Genomic DNA, 21,577 nt, shown 5'->3' on the forward strand with positions numbered 1-21,577 from the left:
AAACCTCAATTACAATGGGGTTTGAGGGACATAATTAGACAATAAACCACATAAAACCACAGCATCTACATTAGCTGAATCCTGCCAGTGTTCAACAAAGACAAACACGGGCTGGAGAGATGGCTCAGAGGTTAAGAGCACTGGCTACTCTTCTAAAGGTCCAGAGTTCAATTCCCAGCATTCACATGGTAGCTCATAACCATATATGAGATCTGGTGCCCTCTTCTGGCATGCAGACACACATGTAGGCAGAGCACCATATACGTAATAAATAAATATTAAAAAAGAAAAACAAACAAAATGCAAATGATACCATTATCTATTATCATGTGCATGTGAGCATGTGTTTGTGTGTATGTGTGTGTGTTTGTGTGTGTGTGTGTGTGTGTGTGTGTGTGTGTGTGTGTGTGTGTGTGATCATTTTTCCATCTGGATTATTAGAAATAAAAATCTCTGAGCAAATAATTTGATAAAATATACTTTTATCATATGTTGCCAATTTGTTTTCCTTTTTGCCAAATAACATTGTTACTGAAGAATAAGAAATGACCTTTCTCTTCATACTCACCAACACTAGGTACCATTCATTAAAAATAAACAAAGCTTGGAGCCAAGTATTATGACACATGCCTGTAGTCCTGGTATTTGGAAGGCTGGACGATCATGAGCTCAAGAGTAGCTTAGGCTACATGATGAGACTTGTCTCAAAAAACAGTAACAGGTCAGGCAGTGGTGGCGCACACCTTCAATCCCAGCCCTTGGGAGGCAGAGGCAGGTGGATCTCCATGAGTTCGATACCAGCCTGGTCTACAAAGCAAGTTCCAGGATAGTCAGAGCTACACAGAGAAACTCTGTCTCAAAAAATAGAAAACAAAAAACCAAAGAGAAAGTAAAACAGTTACCAATGTAGTAAGAGAAAAATAATGACTTGAGATGCATTAATTTACACTTGATAAGTTACTATTCACATTAAAGAGCTTTCTATTTTTATTAACCGTTGCCTACCTTGTACAGTTTCATTTATTGATGTTGAAATATTATTTTCCACATCAAATTAGTTACTTGGCTTTAAATTTACTTGTGGCACAAAAGCAAAACAAATAAACGACAAATAAACCCAGGGTTTTGCTCTGCAGCTCTTTGTTGCCCTGGTTTTTCTATGTTGATGTGGCTGGCCTTGAACTCACAGATTTACCTGACCCTGCCTCTCAAGTGCTGGGATTAAAGTGTGCACCAGCCGCTATAGAGCCTTTTAGACACGTAAAAGTACAAAGACTCTGTATTGCTATGTGAACAGGCACATAGACTTTTCCACCATCAAGACCTTTAAAACACTCAAAGATTGACTTAATTTTCGTCCAAGTTTTATTATGGTTTCATCAAAATATTACTTCATACTTCTACTAAATTTTAAGCAATGTAGCATATAGTATTGTGTAAAATAAAGTTTATGATTACATAGACTAAAATAAGAATCTGGTCCTGAAATGATTAATACATATTCTTCAAGCTTAAATTGGAACAAATCGGGCCAGGAATGTGGCTCAATGGGTAAAAGCACTTTCTATAAGTCAGCAACCTGGGTTCAAACCATGGGACCCAAAAGCTAGGAAAGAAATTATTTCCACAAGTTATTCTATGGTCTCCACATATGACCTATGGCATGGAAGTGATCAAGCACACACACACACACACACATACACATGCACACATATGCACATACATATACATATATAAAAACATACACACACATAAAATGTACACACATATACACATACACGTATACACCCACTTAACACACATAGAGACATATACACACCCACAAACACATACACACATACACACTTATATACACATACACATACACACACACACACACAAATATACACACATATTCACATATACACATCAGACATACACACACATACAGACATACACATATATACACACATAGACACATACACACATATAGGCACATACATACATATATACTAAATACATAAATATTGTAAAAACTCAAATAAGTAATTATGTCTACTAGGTTCAAAATCATAGTTTCTATTTATAATGACATATTAAGAATTTTATCATCTACCATACACCAGATTAACAGTAATCTGCTTGGTGGTTGTTGTTGCAGTTTTGCTTGTTTGGTTTTGGTTTTTCAAGACAAGGTTTCTCTTCGTAGTCCTGGCTGGCCTCACTTTGTAGACCAGGCTAGCCTCGAACTCATGGAGATCGGCTGCCTCTGCCTCCCAAGTGCTGGCATTAAAGGTGTGTGCCACCACGCCTGGCCTTATGTTTTACCCCCTTTATATTTACATCTGCCTTTACTCCCTTTGCAGATGTGGGAGATTACAGTGGTTCACCAGACCAAGCATTCTATCTCAATTTATATATGGTAAAGAAGCTGGTTTCTAAATACTTTTGGTGTATTTTTTAAAACTTTTTATTGGTTCTTTCTGAATTTCACATCATGCACCCCAACCACATTCATCTACCTGTCCCTTGCATCTGCCCTCTGCTCTTGCAGCTCCCACCACCGCCACCACACACACAAAACAAAACATCTTGTCATGGAAGCTGTAGTGTGTCACAGTGCACCTCACACCCTTTTGTCCGCACATCTTTGCTGGCAAATGTTCGTAGATGGGGTGGATGCTGGGGTGGGCCGACTCAAAGCCGTGGATCTTGGCCTGGGTAGTAGCTGGGTTGGTTAGCCTGGTGGCTCTTCTGTTCTCTCATCACCAGGGCGAGCTCTCCAGCACTGCCCTGGGTAGCTCACCCAATGCCTCAGCCAGCAAGGAGTATAGTCAGGTCTCCTGCTCTCAGGCCCTTGAGGTCGGCTCACCCACACCCAAGTCACTAGCTCTCCCAGGGCAGGGCCAGCTCTGCACAGCCCTTGGATATCAGTATGGTGCTAGGAGACAGCCCAGACCAGGCAGGTCCACATGGGCTTTGGTGGTGCTATGAGCCATGGACATGCGCACAGACCCCGGCTGCTGCAGGGCCACAGACGCAGACATGGCCCTCAGCACTAACGCAGGCTGGGACTTCACTATGGCTTCAGGTGACATCAGCAGCTACCCACAACAGACCGGTCCTCTCTCTCCACCCTCGCATCCCCACATCGCCCTCTCTTCATAGTGGTCAGCTTGTTCCTCCTCTTCTTCTCGCCTGTCCCGCCCCCCCCCCCACCACCACCACCACACTCGCACAACATCGTAGCGGCTTGTACTGACAGCCGGCCACGCCATGGGCGGGGCCTCTGGCGTCTTCAAATGTTTGCCCAACCCAAAGGTTCTAAAGGAAATAAATCTTTGCTCAAAATTAAACACAGCACAGTGAAAGTAAGTCAACATGGAGTCGTCCAGTCTGTTGGTTGAGCCACCACCAACACCAACTAGAGAGATCAGCGGATCAGCCAAGGATGAGAAGTAAGCACGGCCGGACATGTCCAGTGAGTCGTGGGTCTCGACTCTGCGGGTACCACTCCTCTCCCTGGGCTAGGATGCAGCTAGGTCTGGGGATCATAGCGACTCACACAGTGGTTGGTTTGCTCAAAAAAATAAGGCACAGGCCTGCTGGCATTTGGCTTACGGGCTCTGTTGGTGGGCAGTGTGATTCACCATTTCTCAAGCAGCAAGAATAACAACCTCCCTCATGTCCCCAGCTCCGCCTCCCTCCACAGCGCACAAACCACCAGGCTTCTCTCCCTCCCGTCACTCCAGCACCGACTTACTAACTTCCTGCTGCACCCAGCCTGGTGAGGGCCAGGCACAGAGCTGCCGTACTGTCTCAGCGCTCCCCAGCATGCCTGGGCCATGCCCTAAGTAAATATTGTGGCCTTATTCTTCTTTTAAGATTCAATTTTTTTTTTCACGCTGTTAATTCCAGTACTTGGGAGGCAGAGGCAGGTGGATCTCTGTGAGTTCAAGGCCAGCCTGATCTACAGAGTGAGTCCAGCACAGTCAGGGCTACACAGAGAAACCCTGTCTCAAAATCCCCTCCCCTAAGACTCATTAAAAAGTGTTTTAATTGAGCTGGGCGTGGTGGCGCATGCCTGTAATCCTAGTACTCGGGAGGCAGAGCCAGGTGGATCATTGTGTGTTCAGAGGCCAGACTGGTCTACAAAGTGAGTCCAAGATAGCCAAGGCTACACAGAGAAACCTTGTCTCAAACAAAACAAAACAAAACAAAATATTTTTAATTGTATACACACACACACACACACACACACACATACACACACACACACACACACACACACACACACACACACAGGGAACACTAACCACTGAACTTACCTCTCCAGCCTTAACTTTGTGGCCTTATTTCTGTATTCACTACAATCAAACGAAATGAAAAAGAATCTCAGATTCCTTCTCCAAACAGCACTGTTCCTATAATTCTTTGAAATTTAAGTTTCTTTATACCGGACGCATGAAAACATTAAGCATATGCATTGATGGAGCGCCTGTGATATTTTAATGTTTACACACTTTGCCCAGTGTTGAACTAGGTGACTCCACACACCTCCTCAAACACTCTTTCCCTACAGCAGTGCCTCTCGGCCTTCCTAATGCTGAGACCTTCTAATACAGCGCCTTGTGTATGCTGGTCCCCAACCATAAAATTATTTTCGTTGCTATGTCATAACTGCAGTTTTTCTACTGTTCTGAATCGTTATGTAAATACATGACATGGGGCATATCTGATATGTGACCCCCTGAAAGGGTCATTCGACCCTCAAAAGGGGACATGACCCACAGGTTGAGAACTAGTGTTCTATAGCCTGTGCTCAAATTTCCCTCTTTAAAAAAATTTAATTTATTATTAGGTGTATTCTTAAAGCTCTAGGCTTTTGCATGCTAACTTTGCATCCTGCAGCTTCGCTGAACTCAAGGGAGTAACAGATCTGGGGAGTCCCCAGGGTTTTCTACAAATAAGACCACATCACCTGACCAAGAGACCATGAACTTCCTTTTCAGTCTGGGGGACTTTTCTTTTTTTCTTTTATTTCTCTTGATAAACACTTTTTATTAAATTAGTGTCTCTGAAGAAATTGAGAGCTTTCATCTTCCCTCTCAATAAGGCGTTCACGAAATCTGTTTCCGTTGTTGTTGTTTGTTGTGTTTGTTTTCTGGATGTTTTTAAGCATTCATCTACCCAGTACTTTCTAAGTCTCAAAGGGAAAAGAAACAAACCTTCCATAGCTCTCCTGGCGCCTTTCGGAACCACAAACAGCTTGGGACTGTCACTGACTGCCAACGACTGGCCCACGTTTTTAAGTACCTTCCTTCCTGCATGTGAAAAAGTGAGGGCAAAAGGAAAAGGCTAGCTGAGAATGTGCTGTTTATCTCTTGAAATTATACCTGAAGGGACAACGGAAACAGGAAGTCACCTACCAACTGCCACTTAATTGACATGCAAATGAATACTTTAGGGCAGAAACAGTGATTATATCCAGCAGGTGATTGTGTGTGCACCATATAGTCTACTGTACATTACAGAGACAATGGTGACAAGGTGAGACATGCACTCTCCAGTTCTGAGATCAATAGCTCCAAAATACACTGCAGCTTCCAAGAATCCAGGAATAGCTAGTGCCAGGACATACTTTCCTTTACCACAGCTGTCTTCTTACTTAGTTTTTAGGAGGAAATAATACTTTTTATAGTAGAAACTGGGGCTGCAATGGCTCCAGACCAGCAGTCACACAGTGTACCTACCTGCTTTTAAAAACCGTCCTTATGGTTGCTGGTTGTCCAGAAAGGCCTGTGTGTGAAAGGACTGGCCGCAGTTTGGTACTATCTCAGGGAGTGGGAAGTGAGACAGCCTGAAAGGTCTTCCTGTCCTTAGCCCAGCCCCCACCCCCACCCTCCACCCCCCACCCCCGCCCCACCACCACCTCCCCACCCCCCACCCCATCCCTGCCTCTGAGGGGCTACCGTGGCCCTGCCTCTTCCGCAGCCTCTCCCCTTTGCTCCCCTGATGAGTGGTGACCAACTTATTCCCACCACATGTGTCTGCCCTGAGGCATTGCCTAGAGACAGGCACTAAATAAAGGGGTTTAGTGAGTATTTGATATAGCAAAGGAAAGCTAAGAGACTTTTTAAGGCAATCAAGCCAAAACGATCTAATTTACGACGCAATCGCTCTCTAAATAACCTTCATTTTCTTTAATACCCTTTCACCAACAAACATTTTTACAAACATCTATTTCCTCGTTCTGACTAACAGTGACCAGTTTTCTACCTAAATTTATGGTGTGCCTATGACAAAGTGAGAGTGCTATAAAGCCATTACCAAAAAAAAAAAATGCTTAGTCCCAAATTAATGACTAAATTTCTACAATTTCCAATTATGTTTTGTTGTTTCTAGGAGTTCTTGGTCTCAGCACACACTGACGAAGACGCCCACTGACGGCACTTCCTGATCTGCTGAGAGCAATGCCTTCCGAGAATCCAGCTCTGTGCTGGTTAATTGCATGTCTGACAATACTTGCAGAGAGGACTCTGTTGTCGTTGGCTTAATCTTGTGTTGTGTGTGTGTCCCAGGGGCACATTGAAAATGTGTCTGAGAGAACAGTGAAGTTCGAATCCAAGTAATTACATTGTAAAGATTTGGTATCTTAGCAACAATTACTAGAGAGCCTGTCTTCCACTTGTGATCCAGTAGATTTCTGAGCTTAGTTATTTATTCCACAGGTTGCTTTTAAAAGGGGGGCAACATCAGTGATTTCCACTTACAAATTAATGCATCTTGTTGTCAGTATCTTCCAAAATATTATTCTCAGCATGTGTGAGTCATGGAGACAGGTGGATGGTGAATTTCCCTTTGGCAAAATACATTAAACTCCTTCATTCTGTCATCCAGTGCTCTTATCAGTAACAAATTAGCTGAGATAATCCCTTTAAGACGGGAGGAGATAGACTCTTCTCTCTGGTAATAGTTCAGTTTCATGCCGAGCAGCAATCGCTCACAGAAACATCGCAGTGTCAACGTCTGCTCTACTCAACTCCAGCGAGCCGCTTAGCTGGCAAGTTAAACCACGCCTGTCTCTAGCAGGTCGCTAACAGCGCCGAGATGAGGAAAATCCCCTCAACTGGCACCGTTAGGCACTGAAAACGGAGCAGAGGCAGAAAGATCTGGATTCAAGACTAAATGATGGGAGGGCAGTCTGAAGATGCCTGAGAGTGGCCTGCTTCTCCCTGGCAAAGAGCTTGGAAGGTGTGCTCCTAGCTCCGCCCTGACGCTGCGTTGGTTAATAACTTCGAAGGCTAAGAGCGCACATGGGAGCGGATTGCTATCACTTTGCCGCAGGGCCAAGAGGCTCCCTCTTCCGGTTCCTGCATTTCATCTGGGCTTCAAGAAAACTAGCGTGTAAAGGCTTATTGACCGCCTGCATGAAGAGTTCCATTCACTTCTACGCCGTTCTCCGAACGCCGCTAACACGTGGTGGCCTTTCCAATATTAGGCTTGAAGACGCTTACGCGTAATACTGTGTTTGTGAAAAGACACCTCATAAAGACACCCCTCATTGAATGACCCCGACATGTCCGCGGTCTCTGCCTGTACCCCAGCTCACTTCCTCTCACTTGTAGCTGCAGCCAGAAGCTGGGAGGACAGGCTGAGACCTCCCAGCGTGGAGAGTTTCCTGTGGAGACTAGAGACACAAGTCAAAGAAAAGCAGTCAGCTGAAATGAAATAACTAACGGAAACAAGTAAAGCAGCTAGGCCGGCCTTCAGAGACTCGGAGAGACTGCATCCTTCACGCTCTTGTCAGACCTCAGAGGATGAGACCATGCGCTTTAGGTCTGTGCCAGATGTCAACTTCCAGTCACAGCTATGAGAGGAAAGCTCCCAAGGCCACATGGTCTGCTGGTGCCCAGTGGTGGAGGACACTGACGTGTTAGAAAAATGATTCAGACAGGCTGAGAATTCAAAGTTTACAGCCAGAACACCTCCGGAGCGTGTGCTACACAAGCCTCCTGAGGTCTAATTCTTCACTTTATAATTTTTCCCCCTCTTCTCATGATGCTTTGAGAGTCAACAGGGCAACCACATGTGACTATCCAGGCTATGGGCTGCACACCTCCAGGGGGCATCATAAACATAAACACCAAGGCTTCAGAGTCCTTGTGGATTGTGCTCCTGCGCACAAATAAATGTATGCACATTAGGCTTGAGAGGTGGCGAGGGCTGTGACTGATCTTGTTGTCAATGTAGGAGGTCGAATCCAAAAGTCAGCTAGGACTGGGGAGGATGAATAAAGGAGGGACACGAATTTAGGACCGTTACAGTTGGGGTGGTAAATGCCCCGCATGTATTTGACACTTAGTTCCCAGCTGGGCATGGACCCCAATGTGGGACACAGGGGCAGAAGTAGATCATTTGGGGTGAGGGTACCGGTGTGTGTGTGTGTGTGTGTGTGTGTGTGTGTGTGTGTGTGTGTGAACTTGACACAAGCCAAAGTAGTGTGGGGAGAGAAAAATCTCAGTTGAGAAAATGTCTCCATCAAGTTGGCCTGTAGGGAGTTCTGTGAGGCAGGTTCTAGTGCGCGACTGGCCTGGAAGGGCCCAGCCCCCTGTGTGCAGTGGTGCTGCCCTCAGGCAAGCCAAGCAGGCTGATAAACAGCACTCCTCTGGGCTTGGCTCCTGCTTCCAGGTCTCTGCCTGCTTGAGCTCCCTCCACAATGGAGCCTGAGCTGAAATAAATCCTTTCCTCCCACAATCCGCCATGAGTGTGGTGTTCATCATAGCAAAGGAAAGCAAACTAAGACAGTGAGCTGAGACTTCTCAGCCTGGTCCCACTTCCTACCTACTCTTGGCTTACAAAGAAACCAAAAGATTTTGTTTGTTTATTTATTTTGTGTTTGTGTGTGTGTGTGTGTGTGTGTGTGTGTGTGTGTGTAAGATAGGGTCTCATTTGCTCACAAAGGGATCATATTAAAATCTAACTTTGTTCTCACCAAATAAAGTCCAATCAACTTAGAATAAAACTCTCAGAATTTTCAGTGTAGCAACAAAGCAAATGTTAAGCCTCATCACTCACTCTTGTCTCACAGTGTATTATACTTCGACCACACATATTTATCATTTGTGTTTGTTTGTTTGGGAGAGAGTCTCACTGTGTAGCTCAGGCTGGCTTTAAACTCTTCTTTGTTTTATTTGTTTGTTTTTATTTGTTTGTTTTTCAAGACTGGATTTCTCTATGTAGCCTTTGCTGTCCTTGACTCGCTTTGTAGACCAAGCTGGCCTCGAACTCACAAAGATCTGCTTGTCTCTGCCTCCCTGAGAGCTGGGATTACAGGTGTGAGCCACCACCCCAGTCTGCATTGAACTCTTAAGCCTCCTAATCAGCTGCACCAGGAGGGCTGGGATTACAGATGGGAGCTACCACATAGCTGCTTTGCATTTGGGTGCAAAAGAGACCTTTCTGTTTCTCCCTTCTCTCTTCTCTGTTTTCCAAATGTGCATCGACTGTAGGTTGCCATCGACCCTCCCAGACAGGCTGGGGAGTGGAAGAGAGCAAGTCAAGCATCCGGGGCTAGGCTGCCCGTCCCTGGCATCGATGAGGAATCATGATCAAGACAGGAAGGGGTTTGATGCTTCACGGGAGGTGAGCGGCCTGGCCTGCTTGAGTGCCCCAGGGAATAAGATGCTGTCTGAGGAGTGAGGCTGTTTCGGGGCTCTTGGTGAAGCTAGCCCTTTTCTCAGCTAACTCTGACCTTGCCCTCTAGATTACTGATTTCTTAAAACCAAACATCATTTCTTCTCCAATTTTCTGTTCCAGATCTCACTTCTGTCCAGTCTCTCCTCTCACCCTCCCACTGACCAATATGCTTTGAAAGTCACAGGCACTCAATAAGTTATTTTTTTCTCCTTAAACCTGATGAGCCAGAGATAGTAATGATAATAAAGTCCCATGCTTCCATGGTCCCATGGAAACAGGAAAAGCAGCGAGCCTGGCTAACAGCACTGAATACTGTCATCCCTGTGGTCCAACAGTAAGGACTTCCCTTTCACCGGCAGCTCAGCCATGCTCTCTGCTAAGTTGGAAAACATGAGGATTCATTACAGACCATCAACCATCACCGTCATAAGCAGCTCAAACCAGATCCTGTGCTCCATGGCCAGTGGTGCCTCATGGGAGATAAAAGGCTGGGTTGTTTTGGCAAGTTTTATGTCAACTCAACACAAGCTAGAGTCATTTGGGAAGAGTGAGCCTCAACTAAGAAGATGCCCCCACCAGATGGGCCTGTGGGCATTTTCTTGATTGGTGATTGGTCTGGGAGGGCCTGTCTCATGCCGGGCGGTGCCAGCCTTCAGCAGGGAGTCCTGGGTGCCTTAGGAAAGGAGACTGGTCAAGCCGGCATGGAGCAAGCCAGTAGGCAGCCCTCCAGCATGTCTCCTGCGTCAGTCCCTGCCTTGAGCGTCATCCAGCCTTGAGTTACTGCCCTGACTTCCCTAGATGAAGAATCACAAGCTGCAACATGAAATAAGCCCTTTCCTCTCCAGATTGCCTTTGGTCATGGTGTTTTGCCACAGCCATAGAAACCTTGACTAAGACAAAGACCTTTCTGTTTTCAAATAATTAGGCTTGAAAATCTATTTAGACAGCAAACTTTGAAAGTCTCCATGTAGATTAATAATATACTTTCTCTTATGTACCCTTCCATTTGTTGCACCATACAGCAGCAATTATATTTTCCAAAGAATAAAAAAATAATGTCTGTTGGTCAGGGCTCTCTAGAGAACTGGTTCTCAACCTTCCTAATGCTGCAATCTTTTAATACGGTTCCTCACGTTGTAGTGACCCCAACCACCAAATCATTTCGCTGATACTGCAATCTTGCTACTGTCATAAATTATAATATAAATACCTGATATGTAGGATATCTGATATGTAATTCTCAAAGGGGTCATGACCCACATGTTGAGAACCTCTTCCTTAGGGTAACAGACCTGACAGAACGAATATACACACAAACATGGCATTTATCACAGTGGCTTACAGGCTGTGGTCTTGCTAGTGGCCAGTAATGGCCATCTACCAACAGAAGGTCCAAGAATCCAGTAGCTGCTCAGTCCACAAGGCTACATGTCTCATCTGGTCTTCAGTACACACCAGAATTGCAAAGAACCCGGGTTCTATCCCCAGAGAAGGAATGGACTTTCTAGCCAGAGCAAGCAGGCAAAGAGAGAGCTTCCTTCTACTGTGTCATTTATAGAGGCTGCCAGCAGAGGGTGTGGTCCAGATCAAAGGCGGGTCTTTGCACCTCAAAAGATCTGGATTAAAGGTGGATCATCCCCCTCCAAACACTTAATTGGGAACATCACTCACAGGTGCACACTCAGCCTCTTGGGTTCTAGTTCATTCTGGATGTAGTCAAGTTGACACTAAGAATTGCCATTTTACAAAATTGTAATATTATTTTACTTTACGGTTGGACAGTTTCATATACGTATATAATACACCCCAACATCGCTCCCCCTTCACCCACTCTCTTATTTCCCTCCAGCATCAGTTGGGCCTCTCGCCTTCCTGCCTCTTTGTTTTGCTTCCCACAGAGTTTAACCAGACTGCCCACCTGGACATAATGGGGCTCCCTCCCATTCATGCCAGGCATCTCAACTGTACCTCAGCATACATCAGCTGCTAATAGCTTCTCAGTGAGGGCCACACCCTGTGCTGGAGTGTTAGCAGGCCTTACCACGTGTGGGCAACCTTGGTTGACCGGAGTTCAGCAGCCCATGCCACGCCTGTGCCACGCCCGTGCCATGCCCAGAAGAGGCCTCTTCCTTATCACCTCGCTCTTACATTCTTTCTACCTTTTTTTTTTTTTTTTAAATCAAGGGTAAGGGCAGAATCAGTCTATGGGTATAAACAGACATATTTAGGAGGCAGTTTGACGACAGGCTCATTTAGCAAAACAGAAGCACTGGGTTCACTTCTAGCATCTCTTGACCTCCTCAGCCCTGGGCTTTTGAACAGACCCACACTACATGGCATGACCCTCTCGTGGAGCGGACCTCAAATCCAATCAGAACATGGCTGGTTATCCCCATAACAGTGACAATGAAGTAAATAAGGTAAAAGAAAAATAAAGATCAACTGTTAGACAGTGACTTATTGATTTGCTTAAACGCTGCTTGTACAAGCTATTTGCCAAACATGACTTCACTTAATCTTTAACACAAAACGACCTGAAAAGTAGCAGAAACAAGGAGCTGTTGCCCCTAGCAACCTGCTGACTGCCACGTAGGCTTCTGTGAAATCTTGCTTGCTTGCCTGCCCCACCTTGTGGTTTTAAAATATATAACAAAAAGTACAAACTGGACCCAGGACAGAAGGACTTTCAGGAGCCACCCTGGCCTCTTCGGTGACATTTGCCGGCCACATCTCACCTCTTCTGTTCTCCCTGGTGCTGGGGAACTTACTCCAGAAAGACTGTACAACTTTATTTTAGCTATTTGTGAATAATCTACTATTAGTCAGCTTTCCATGACAAAGGAAAAAGAACGTTTAAAAAAATCCTGTAAAGAATGAAAGGTTTATTTTGGCTCATGGCTTTGGAGGCCTCTATCCACTGTGAGCTCTCGGGGTCTGTGGAGAAGAATCACCCATCACAAAGTAGCCTCGAGACACAAAGAGAGAAGAAGGGGCGGGGCTTCCGCACACGGTGGGTGTGTGCTCTTGTCTCTTCCTTTTCCTGACACAGAGTGGCACCAGCGATCGCTGTGTTTACACTAATAATATAGATCAGTGTGCAGACAGGAGTAAGATTCTGCAGCTGTGGTAACTCACAGGAAGCCATGAGGCGCATGCTGGGTTTAACATTTTCACTGTCTTTTTCATCTAGCAGTGGACTAGAAAAAAAAAAAGAAAGAAAGAAAGAAAAGAAAAAAGAGCAAGAGCAAGAATCTTTGGGACAGAGGAGAGATGGATTAGTAGTTAAGGCCGCTTGCTGCTCTTATACAGGACCTGGGTTCAGTTCCCATCACCCACATGGTGGCTCATGTCACACACACACACACACACACACACACACACACACACACGTGAGAATTCTGCAAATTTTCAAAATTCTCAAACAACTATTAGGATCTGCTAATGTTAGGAAAGTATTTAAATTGAGAAGTTTAATTTTAATAATATAAATTGTCCAACTCGGGGCATCTCACACTGTAAATGACCTGTGAAGGAGAGATCTGAATGCTGTAAATCAGCATTTATAGCTTTGACATCTTTGGATGGCAGAAAAGCTAACTGCACAGTATTTTATGTCATTAGGTTCTTGCTGCAAAACAAAGTAGTCCAACTTAGTAGTCTAAAACACCCACCATTTGATTATTCTGTGGGTTACCTATGTATAAAGTGGCCAGCTGCCTCGGTTTGTCTAGGACTGAAGGGCTTTCTGGCCTACGATGGAGACCTTCAATGCTAAACCTCTAAATATCCCAGGTAAGCCCACATGAGCTACCTGAAGGGACAGGTGTTCATCAGAAGATCCAAGACCGAGTTCTCAGCACAAAGCAGAAATGTCTGCCCAGAGGGACAACGGGCAGGAACTGGGAGACAAAGACAGGAGACAGAGGATGAGGGAGAAGGGGAGGGGATGTTTATCCCAGAGGACAAACAACCGCTCATGCTGGATAGACAGGAGACAGACAAATGACAGTTTATGACGGTGAAGGGGGAAACCCCCATGTTAGCATGAGTTGGGTTTTGTTTGTTTGTTGTTCTTAAATTGGGCATGTTAATTAGGACAGCCAGAAGGAGGCTTTTTGATTGCTGGACTTCAGTACTCTGATAGCTGGACCTTGGTGGTCAGCCTCGGGAGGAGGAGGAGGCCAAATAAGGGAGTAGACCTTGGTGTCTACCTTCAGGAATATAAGCTAGTGTAATAGGGGAGGGGCAAGGCCCGCCAAAACCATGTTTGCCACGAGCTCAGATAATAATTTATGGTCCGCTAAACAGCTGGCAGCTGGCTGACATGGTAACTTCTCATTCGTACCGTCTAGTATTTAGCCGGCCGGGGCTGGCTACTGACTGGGCCATCTTGCTGGTCCTCACTGCCAGAAAGCAGAGCTCGACGCATAAGAGCTTTACTTGGATCGTGGTTGCTAATGGCCCACTGGCTAAAGCAAGCCACGTAGCTAAGTACTGACTCAAACATTAGGGGAACAAGCTGCCCTCCTAATGAAGTGCTGGGTTGGTCAGGCTTGGTTCTTCTTGCTGTGATAAAATACGTGAAGAAGTTGCTCAAGGGAGGAATAACTTATTCCTGTTCACAGTCTGAGAGGGAACCACATCATCTCACAGACGGCATCTCCTAGATGGGCTAGTGGGAGTATGAGTTAATTGGTTACATCCCAGCGGATCAATAAACAGGCCGGAGAGACCAGAATCAGGAGAAGTAGACTAAACCCCTCTGACAACTTTCCATCCACTTAACTGAACCTCAAGCCTAAAGGTGCTGCAGCCACCTAAAATAGCGCCACCAGCTGGGGGCGAAGTGTTAGAGCACGCAAGCATTTCGCAATGGTACACGCAACGGAAAGAATTTGAGTCTTGTTTGTGTTATCACCACTTAGGAAAACGGACTTAAAGATCTTGTGTTCCAAATTCCATCCTCGTACAACATATAGACACTTGAAGATGAAGCATCAACATGCACGAATTAGTTCGACACTTTCGTAAAGCCACAATAATACCAACAAGCCAGCTTTTGTACCTTGCGTCCTATTTCTTTGGATGCAGATGCCAGCCTGACTTTTGCAAGTACCACGGACTGGGAACCAAAGCTTCCTCCACTACCCGCGACTTCATCCAAAGCCACATTCTGAAAAGTCGTGTCCATGAAGTCCATTCACAGACGATAAAGCGACTATTAGGACCCTGTAAGTACACATAAGCATCACACTTCATCAAACAAGAAGTACAAGATATATATATATATATATGAAAATGTTCAAATTCACTAATAACCACAAATTCCAAACTGAATTACTGATATGCTTTTTTTTTTTTTAATTTCAGTGTTTTTGTTTCTCAGTGCTTTTCATCAAAACACTGGTACTTCAACTGGAGAATAATTTGGAATAATTATTTTCTGGTATCTCTCCTAAGGAAAGACTCTTAAATATACATTTTTAAAGTACATGTATAAACATATTTACTAAAAGGTTAGTAAATATTAATAGGGGAATAAGTTAAACCATTATTTGCTAGCTAGATTTTGCATACTCATTCATGGATGGCGGCCAAGGAGACAGCTCAGCGGTTAGGAGCACAGACTGCTCTTGCAGAGAGAGGACCGGTGTTCCGTTCCCTGCAAGCATGTCAGTGGCTCCCAGGCATCCTTAACCCCAGCTCTAGGGATCCAGCGCCCTCTTCTGGCCTCTTCAAGAGCCTGCACGCACATGAACACAGCCCCTTCTCATACATAGAATTTTAAAAATGGAATAAAAATGTAACTTTGTAAATTTTTAAAAATTAAGTAACGGGCTTAAAATAAACAAAAGAACTTGGTTTCTCGGGTAATTTATATGTCTAAAAATAAAAAGTATCCGCGGGGTAAGTGCTAGAACAAAATACACTGGAATTCATTGTAGCTGTCTGTGTACTTTTCATATTAGAGTTACTAATCATATATTATTCTACAAAAACTACAGATAAATATGCTTCACTTTATCCTCCAGGAAAATTCTTTCCTTCCCCGCCCTCCTTGTACCTATTTATTCGTGTGTGCATGGGGAGGGCAGAGGGCAGTTCCTGGGGATCAGTTTTCTCCTTCCACAGTGTAGATGCTAAGGATCACAACCAGGCCATCATGCTCAGTAGCAAATGTCTTTACCCACAGACCCATTCTGCAAAAGCCTCTTTTTTATTTGCTTTTTAGGATTTGTTTTGCATTTTTTCCTTATGTACATGTGTGCATATCTGCATGTTAGCGAGTGCTTCTCGTGCGGGTGCCTGTCAGTGTCAGACAAGGGAAGCAGACACCTTGGAGCAGCAGCAGATGGTGCTGACCTGCCCGATATGGGTTCTTTCTGTTTTTAATATCAATATTTATAGCTAACCTGAATTAACTTCGTAAATTAAAACTTTACAATGAAGCATAGCAGTACATACCTGGAAACCCAGGGCCCATGAGCTGAGACAGAAGGATTGAAATTTTGAGGCCAATCTGGTTATCTGAAAGTAAATGTTACTTTTTATGTTTAATTTGCTTCCCAAATCCAGTTACAAGTTAGAAGTCCAGGCAACTTTGACATGTGAGCTCTTTCTGCCTGCACGTTTGGATTTACTATCCGTGCCGCAGGAGGAAGCCGTTACCAGCTGGCAAAAGCCACGCCCCTCACGAGACAATTAACAGGTGTGGACAAGCTAAAACTCAAACGGAAACCCCACACCTGGGATCAGAACAAAAGCATATTTACATAACACAACTGGGTTTACGAACAAACCAAAACTTTCATTACATCTATACGCCTTGATTTCCTACAGAATGGGTCTTCTGGTTATTATTTAAATCCTTTTTTGTTTATTTTATTTTATTTTTATTGTGTGTATTTTGCCTGCCTGCGTGTGTGTGTGTGTGTGTGTGTGTGTGTGTGTGTGTGCGCGCGCGCGCGCGCGCCTGGTTCTAGCAGAGGCCAGAAGAGGGCATCAGCTGCCCTGGAACTGGAGTTAATAGATGCTTGTAGCCTCCATGTGGGTTATGGAAATTGAACCAAATCTTATGGAAGAGCAGCAAATGCTGTTAACCGCTGAACCTTCTCTCCAGCCCCACGATTACAATTCGTTACGTCTTTTTTTTTTTAAGATTTATTTATTTATTATTTATACAGTGTTCTGCCTGCATTATGAGCTTGCACACCAGAAGCAGTCACCAGATCTCAGAGTAGGTGGTTGTGAGCCACCATGTGGTTGCTGGGAATTGAACTCAGGACCTTTCGAAGAGCAGACAGGGCTCTTAACCACTGAATCTTCTCTCCAGCCTAATTAATTACGTCTTAAAGGGAACAGGTGGCCTCTAATTCAAGAGAGCTGGAGGCCACCTGGGGTTTCAATTGTGTAACTGCTTCAGAAACCACCCACTGCAATTAATGAGCACATCGTCAAAACATAACTTTGGGAGGAAATGAATTATTTGACTTCCACTTGGTTGTCACAGTCCAGGGTAGAAATGAACTGAAGGCAGGAGCCTGGACCCAAGAACTGAAGCAGAGAACACAGGCTCAGATGGCTTCTTCATATAACACATAACCCCCTGCCCAGGGGTGGCACTGCCCCAATAAACTGGGCCCTCCTGCACCAATCGTTGTTTGTTTGCTTGTTCGTTTGTTTGTTTGCTTGCTTGTTTGTTTTGATGTTTGTTTGGTTTTTTTTTTTTTTGGCTTTGTTTTTGCTTTTTTCGAGACAGGGTTTCTCTGTGTAGCCTTGGCTGTCCTGTACTCACTTTATAGACCAGGCTGGCCTTGAACTCACAGCGATCCACCTGCCTCTGCGCCATCCAGAGTGCTGGGATTAAAGGCGTGCGCCACCACGCCCGGCTGTCCCGCACCAATCATTAATGGAGAAAATGCCTCCTGGTCTTGCCTACTGGCTTGGCTCATTGGGCGTTTTCTCAAACGAGGCGCTCTCTTCCTAAATCACTCTAGCTTGGGTAACGTTGACAAACATTAACCACCGACAGTACCCATGTATGGAGTTTTCAAAATAAGTTTAAAAAAAATAAATAAAAATAAAGTAGGGGGAAAAATCGTCATCATTTGAGTCTTGTCTTGTTTCCCTAGTGCCCATGTACAATGACCTCCCGCCGCAGAGTTCCAACATTTCCACCGCGTCAGAGCCTTACGTTATTTTTCTCACTTGAAGAACTTAAGCTTTGGTGTTTCACGGATCCACTTTATTCTCAACTCGCTGATCAGAACGTCTGGGGGCTGTCTGTTCCAGATGCTTTTGAAACTACTTGGGGGGGGGGGGTGGGAAACGTTCGTTCCGCGTGCCCCGTTTCGCCCCGAGGTTCTTTATCACAACAGCAGAGGTCAGCTGGGACACGTCCTGTCCTTACACTGTTTGCACCACCAACTCCTCCTGTGTATTCCCACTCAAGTCCCTTCCTCCTGTTTCTTCTTTCAGCACTACTGTCACACACGTGCGTGCACGCGGAGTTATAGACACAGTTTGCCGAGTCCACTCAGGGCCTCTCTTGGTTTGTGTGTAGAGCTGACCACTGGGGATTGGGCAGTCTGTGTCCAATCCTGACACTGCTGCCCCGTTTCTTAGCAGCCGTTGGTTGCCTGGAATCCTTCATCAGGAGGGGAGGCCTTGTGAGGTTCCGCCCGTCCACATGGGCGTGGCGTATGTGGAGGACTTGTACAGGCAAACACACCGCTGAGAAGACACTCTCTGATGTCCTAGTCCCCCGACTCTTGCAATCACGTCATTTTCCACAACATCCCCCAAGCCTTAGACGTAGGGTTTGTGTGGTAGGTGTATGAACTAGGCACCCCACAGTTACTTGTGCTCTGCGTTTGGACCAGCTCTGGATTTCTGCAATGGTCTCTGTCTGCTGCAAAAAAAAAAAGAAGCATCTTTGGAGAGGAGTAAGAGCCACGCTTACCTGTGAGTATAAGGTAGGTGGTTGGAGAGATAGTCCAGTGGTTAGAGCACTGGATGCTCTTCCAACTCCCAGCATTACGTAGTAGTTGCCTTTAGGCATGAACATGCAGGCAAACATACATGCAGGCAAAACACCCTGACCCATGAAATAAAACAAAATATTTTGAAAACACAGATACTTAGAGTGCAGTTTAGAATGATTCAGGAGAGAGACGGCAGTAGGTTTGCCTCTTGGTTCCGTGACTTTGTCAACTGTAGGTAGCTGACAAGGTTGACAGTGCCAGGTGCGAATTCCCTCCTACTGAGTTGGCCTCAAGTCGGATGAGATGGCTATTGGTTGCCACAACGTATCAGTTCTACCATTGCACCCTGTGGGTATCTCGTGTGTCTGCCCTTGTTGCAGCTGAGCGGCTTTAAGGCTGTGTGTGACTGTTGATTGCTTTCTCCCTTGGTGTACTTTATAGCGCCATTAGACGATACAGAAGTTTCCTATTTTAGTGCTATTACCTACTGGTTGGAGGTTCGTCTGGTGTATTTTGATGCTAATTACTGCTTGCCTTCTCTGTGACCCACCTTGCCTAAGAGCCTAACCTGTGTGACCAATAAAAGGCCATCACACCTGGGCAGGGCAAATAGGACGGATGTGGCTAAGGTTCCAGGGCTTGGGGAGACAGAGAATCTTGGAGAGAGAGAGAGAGAGAGAGAGAGAGAGAGAGAGAGAGAGAGAGAGAGAGAGAGAGAGAGAGAGACCAGAGGAGAGGAGAGGAAGAAGGAAGGCCTCGCCATGGGTTAGATGGAGGAGAAGCACGTGGCCAGTGTGGATGGAGGATCTGGCCCAGGAGAAGAACATGAACAAGTTTGGGATTATGGATGGGAGGTAGCTTGATAGAAATTATTAGAAGCAGATGGCACGGGATTGAGTTGGGTGTCCCATGCCTGCCCCACTATGGGAGGTAGTTTAGGAGATTAATATCTGCCCTGCCCCAGCTTAACTAAGGCTATTCCAAAATATAACAGGTGTCTGTGTCTTGATTGATTGCTAGTGGGTTAGAAAATACTACCATAATAATAATTTAGGCCTAATAATAGACATTATTAAGACATATTGATAAATTAGCCGCAACATCTACCTTCCTGCCCACTCCACAGTGAGCACCTAGCCATGAACCACTCATCCTATTGGACCACTCAAGGCTGCGTGTTAAAGCCCAATAGGAGTCAAAGAAAAACAGAAATTACGATTTTTTTTAAACCCAGACTTCTTTATTATTATGTATTCAGTGCTCTGCACGTACACCTGCAGGCCAGAAGAGTGCATCAGATCACATTATAGATGGCTGTGATCCACCATGTGGTTGCTGGGAATTGAACTCAGGACCTCCGGAAGAACAGTCAGTGTTCCTAACCTCTGAGCCATCTCTTCAGGCCCAGAAATTACGATCTTAAGAAATGATGACACCCAAAAGAAATAGCTGTCATACTGCATTCTTGTGGTTACTAAAGTAAATACAGCTGCCAAGTGCGGTGGCACACACCTTTAACCACTGCCCACTCAGTGAGCAGAGACAGGTGGATACCTGTGAATTTGAAGGCAGGATAATTGACACAGAGAGTTCAAGGCCACTCAAGACTGGGTCTCAAATTTTTTTTTGTTAGTTAAAAAAAATGAATATAGCTTTTTTTTCGAAGTGAACTGATGAACCCCATAAAGACAGACCTCATATTATATTCTGATGCATAATGATTTTACAGTTAATAATCCTTAGTAGGAGTTGAGTAGATCATAGCAAATGGGAAACTTCCTGAAATTTTTTATATTGAAGTTATTGTATTAAAATAAATACTCAGAAAAGACTTACAATGTCAGACTCTAACATGCACTTGAAGGCTGGTGCTAATGCTGAGGTAACTAAAGAATTGTGACTATGGAAGAGAAGTGGGGAAAGGGGGAAAGGAGGGAGAGGAAAGGAAAGCAGGTATAGAGAGGGTAATTTTTGAAAAACGAACCCACTTATGGCTCGGCCTGTGTGTCCGTTGCTGCTGTTTTGGCTTGTTTTAACAGGGTGCAGAGGTCACACAGCAGAAAGCTGGATGTTTGGACATTGGAGTGTGGTCGCTAGGCAGTCCTAAACAACAGTACATAAGTACAAAATTGAGGCCACTTCTGTCCAGTGCTTGGCTAACCACACAATCAGACAGACACCAGGAGACTTGCGGGCAGCCATGATGGAAAGAGCCAGTGTTGGGAGACTACCAGAGTGGGCTTGGCCATCGCTTGCTATCTCCAGGAGGAAGATAGATTTGTGGTTTGCACCTGGGTGAATTAACTGCTACTGGAATCACAATCCAAGAACTTTTATAAGATTACAAGATTAACAGTTGCTGCATTTCAATCGAGATGTCTAGCTCTCACCCCCCCCCCAAAAAAAACCTAGTCATGAAAACAAACAGCAACATAGAAATTAAAGTTAAAAACCCATCAATGGGTAGGGCTGGAAATGTGGCTCAGTGGCTAACAGTGTGTTCTGCTCTTAGAGAGGACTGGGGTTGGGGCCCCAGTGTGCCTTAGGTGTCCCCCAGCAACTGACTGCTTCACCTCCTGAAGGATCCAGCACCTCAGGACTCTGCAGGCACCAACACTCATTGCACATACAATGTGCACACAGACACACACACACGTGAGTACACACACATGCACACATGCAGTTTAAGATAACAAAATAAATCTAAAGAATAGCAGAGTTGGTGGACAGTGAACCGAGTACAAGCAACGCGCTAGATGATTAGCAGCCACAGCCTTCAAAGATACGAGTAGGTTAAATGGATGAGAGAAGACAGATGAACAGTGCTGACTGGCAGGCAGGTAGGTAGATAGATAATAGATAGATGATAGATAGATAAATAGACGATAGACAAATAGATTGATAGATAGCAGATA

Source organism: Acomys minous (assembly GCF_964271855.1).
Source record: "Acomys minous genome assembly, chromosome: 8".
In the NCBI taxonomy this organism is placed as follows: Eukaryota; Metazoa; Chordata; class Mammalia; order Rodentia; family Muridae; genus Acomys; species Acomys minous.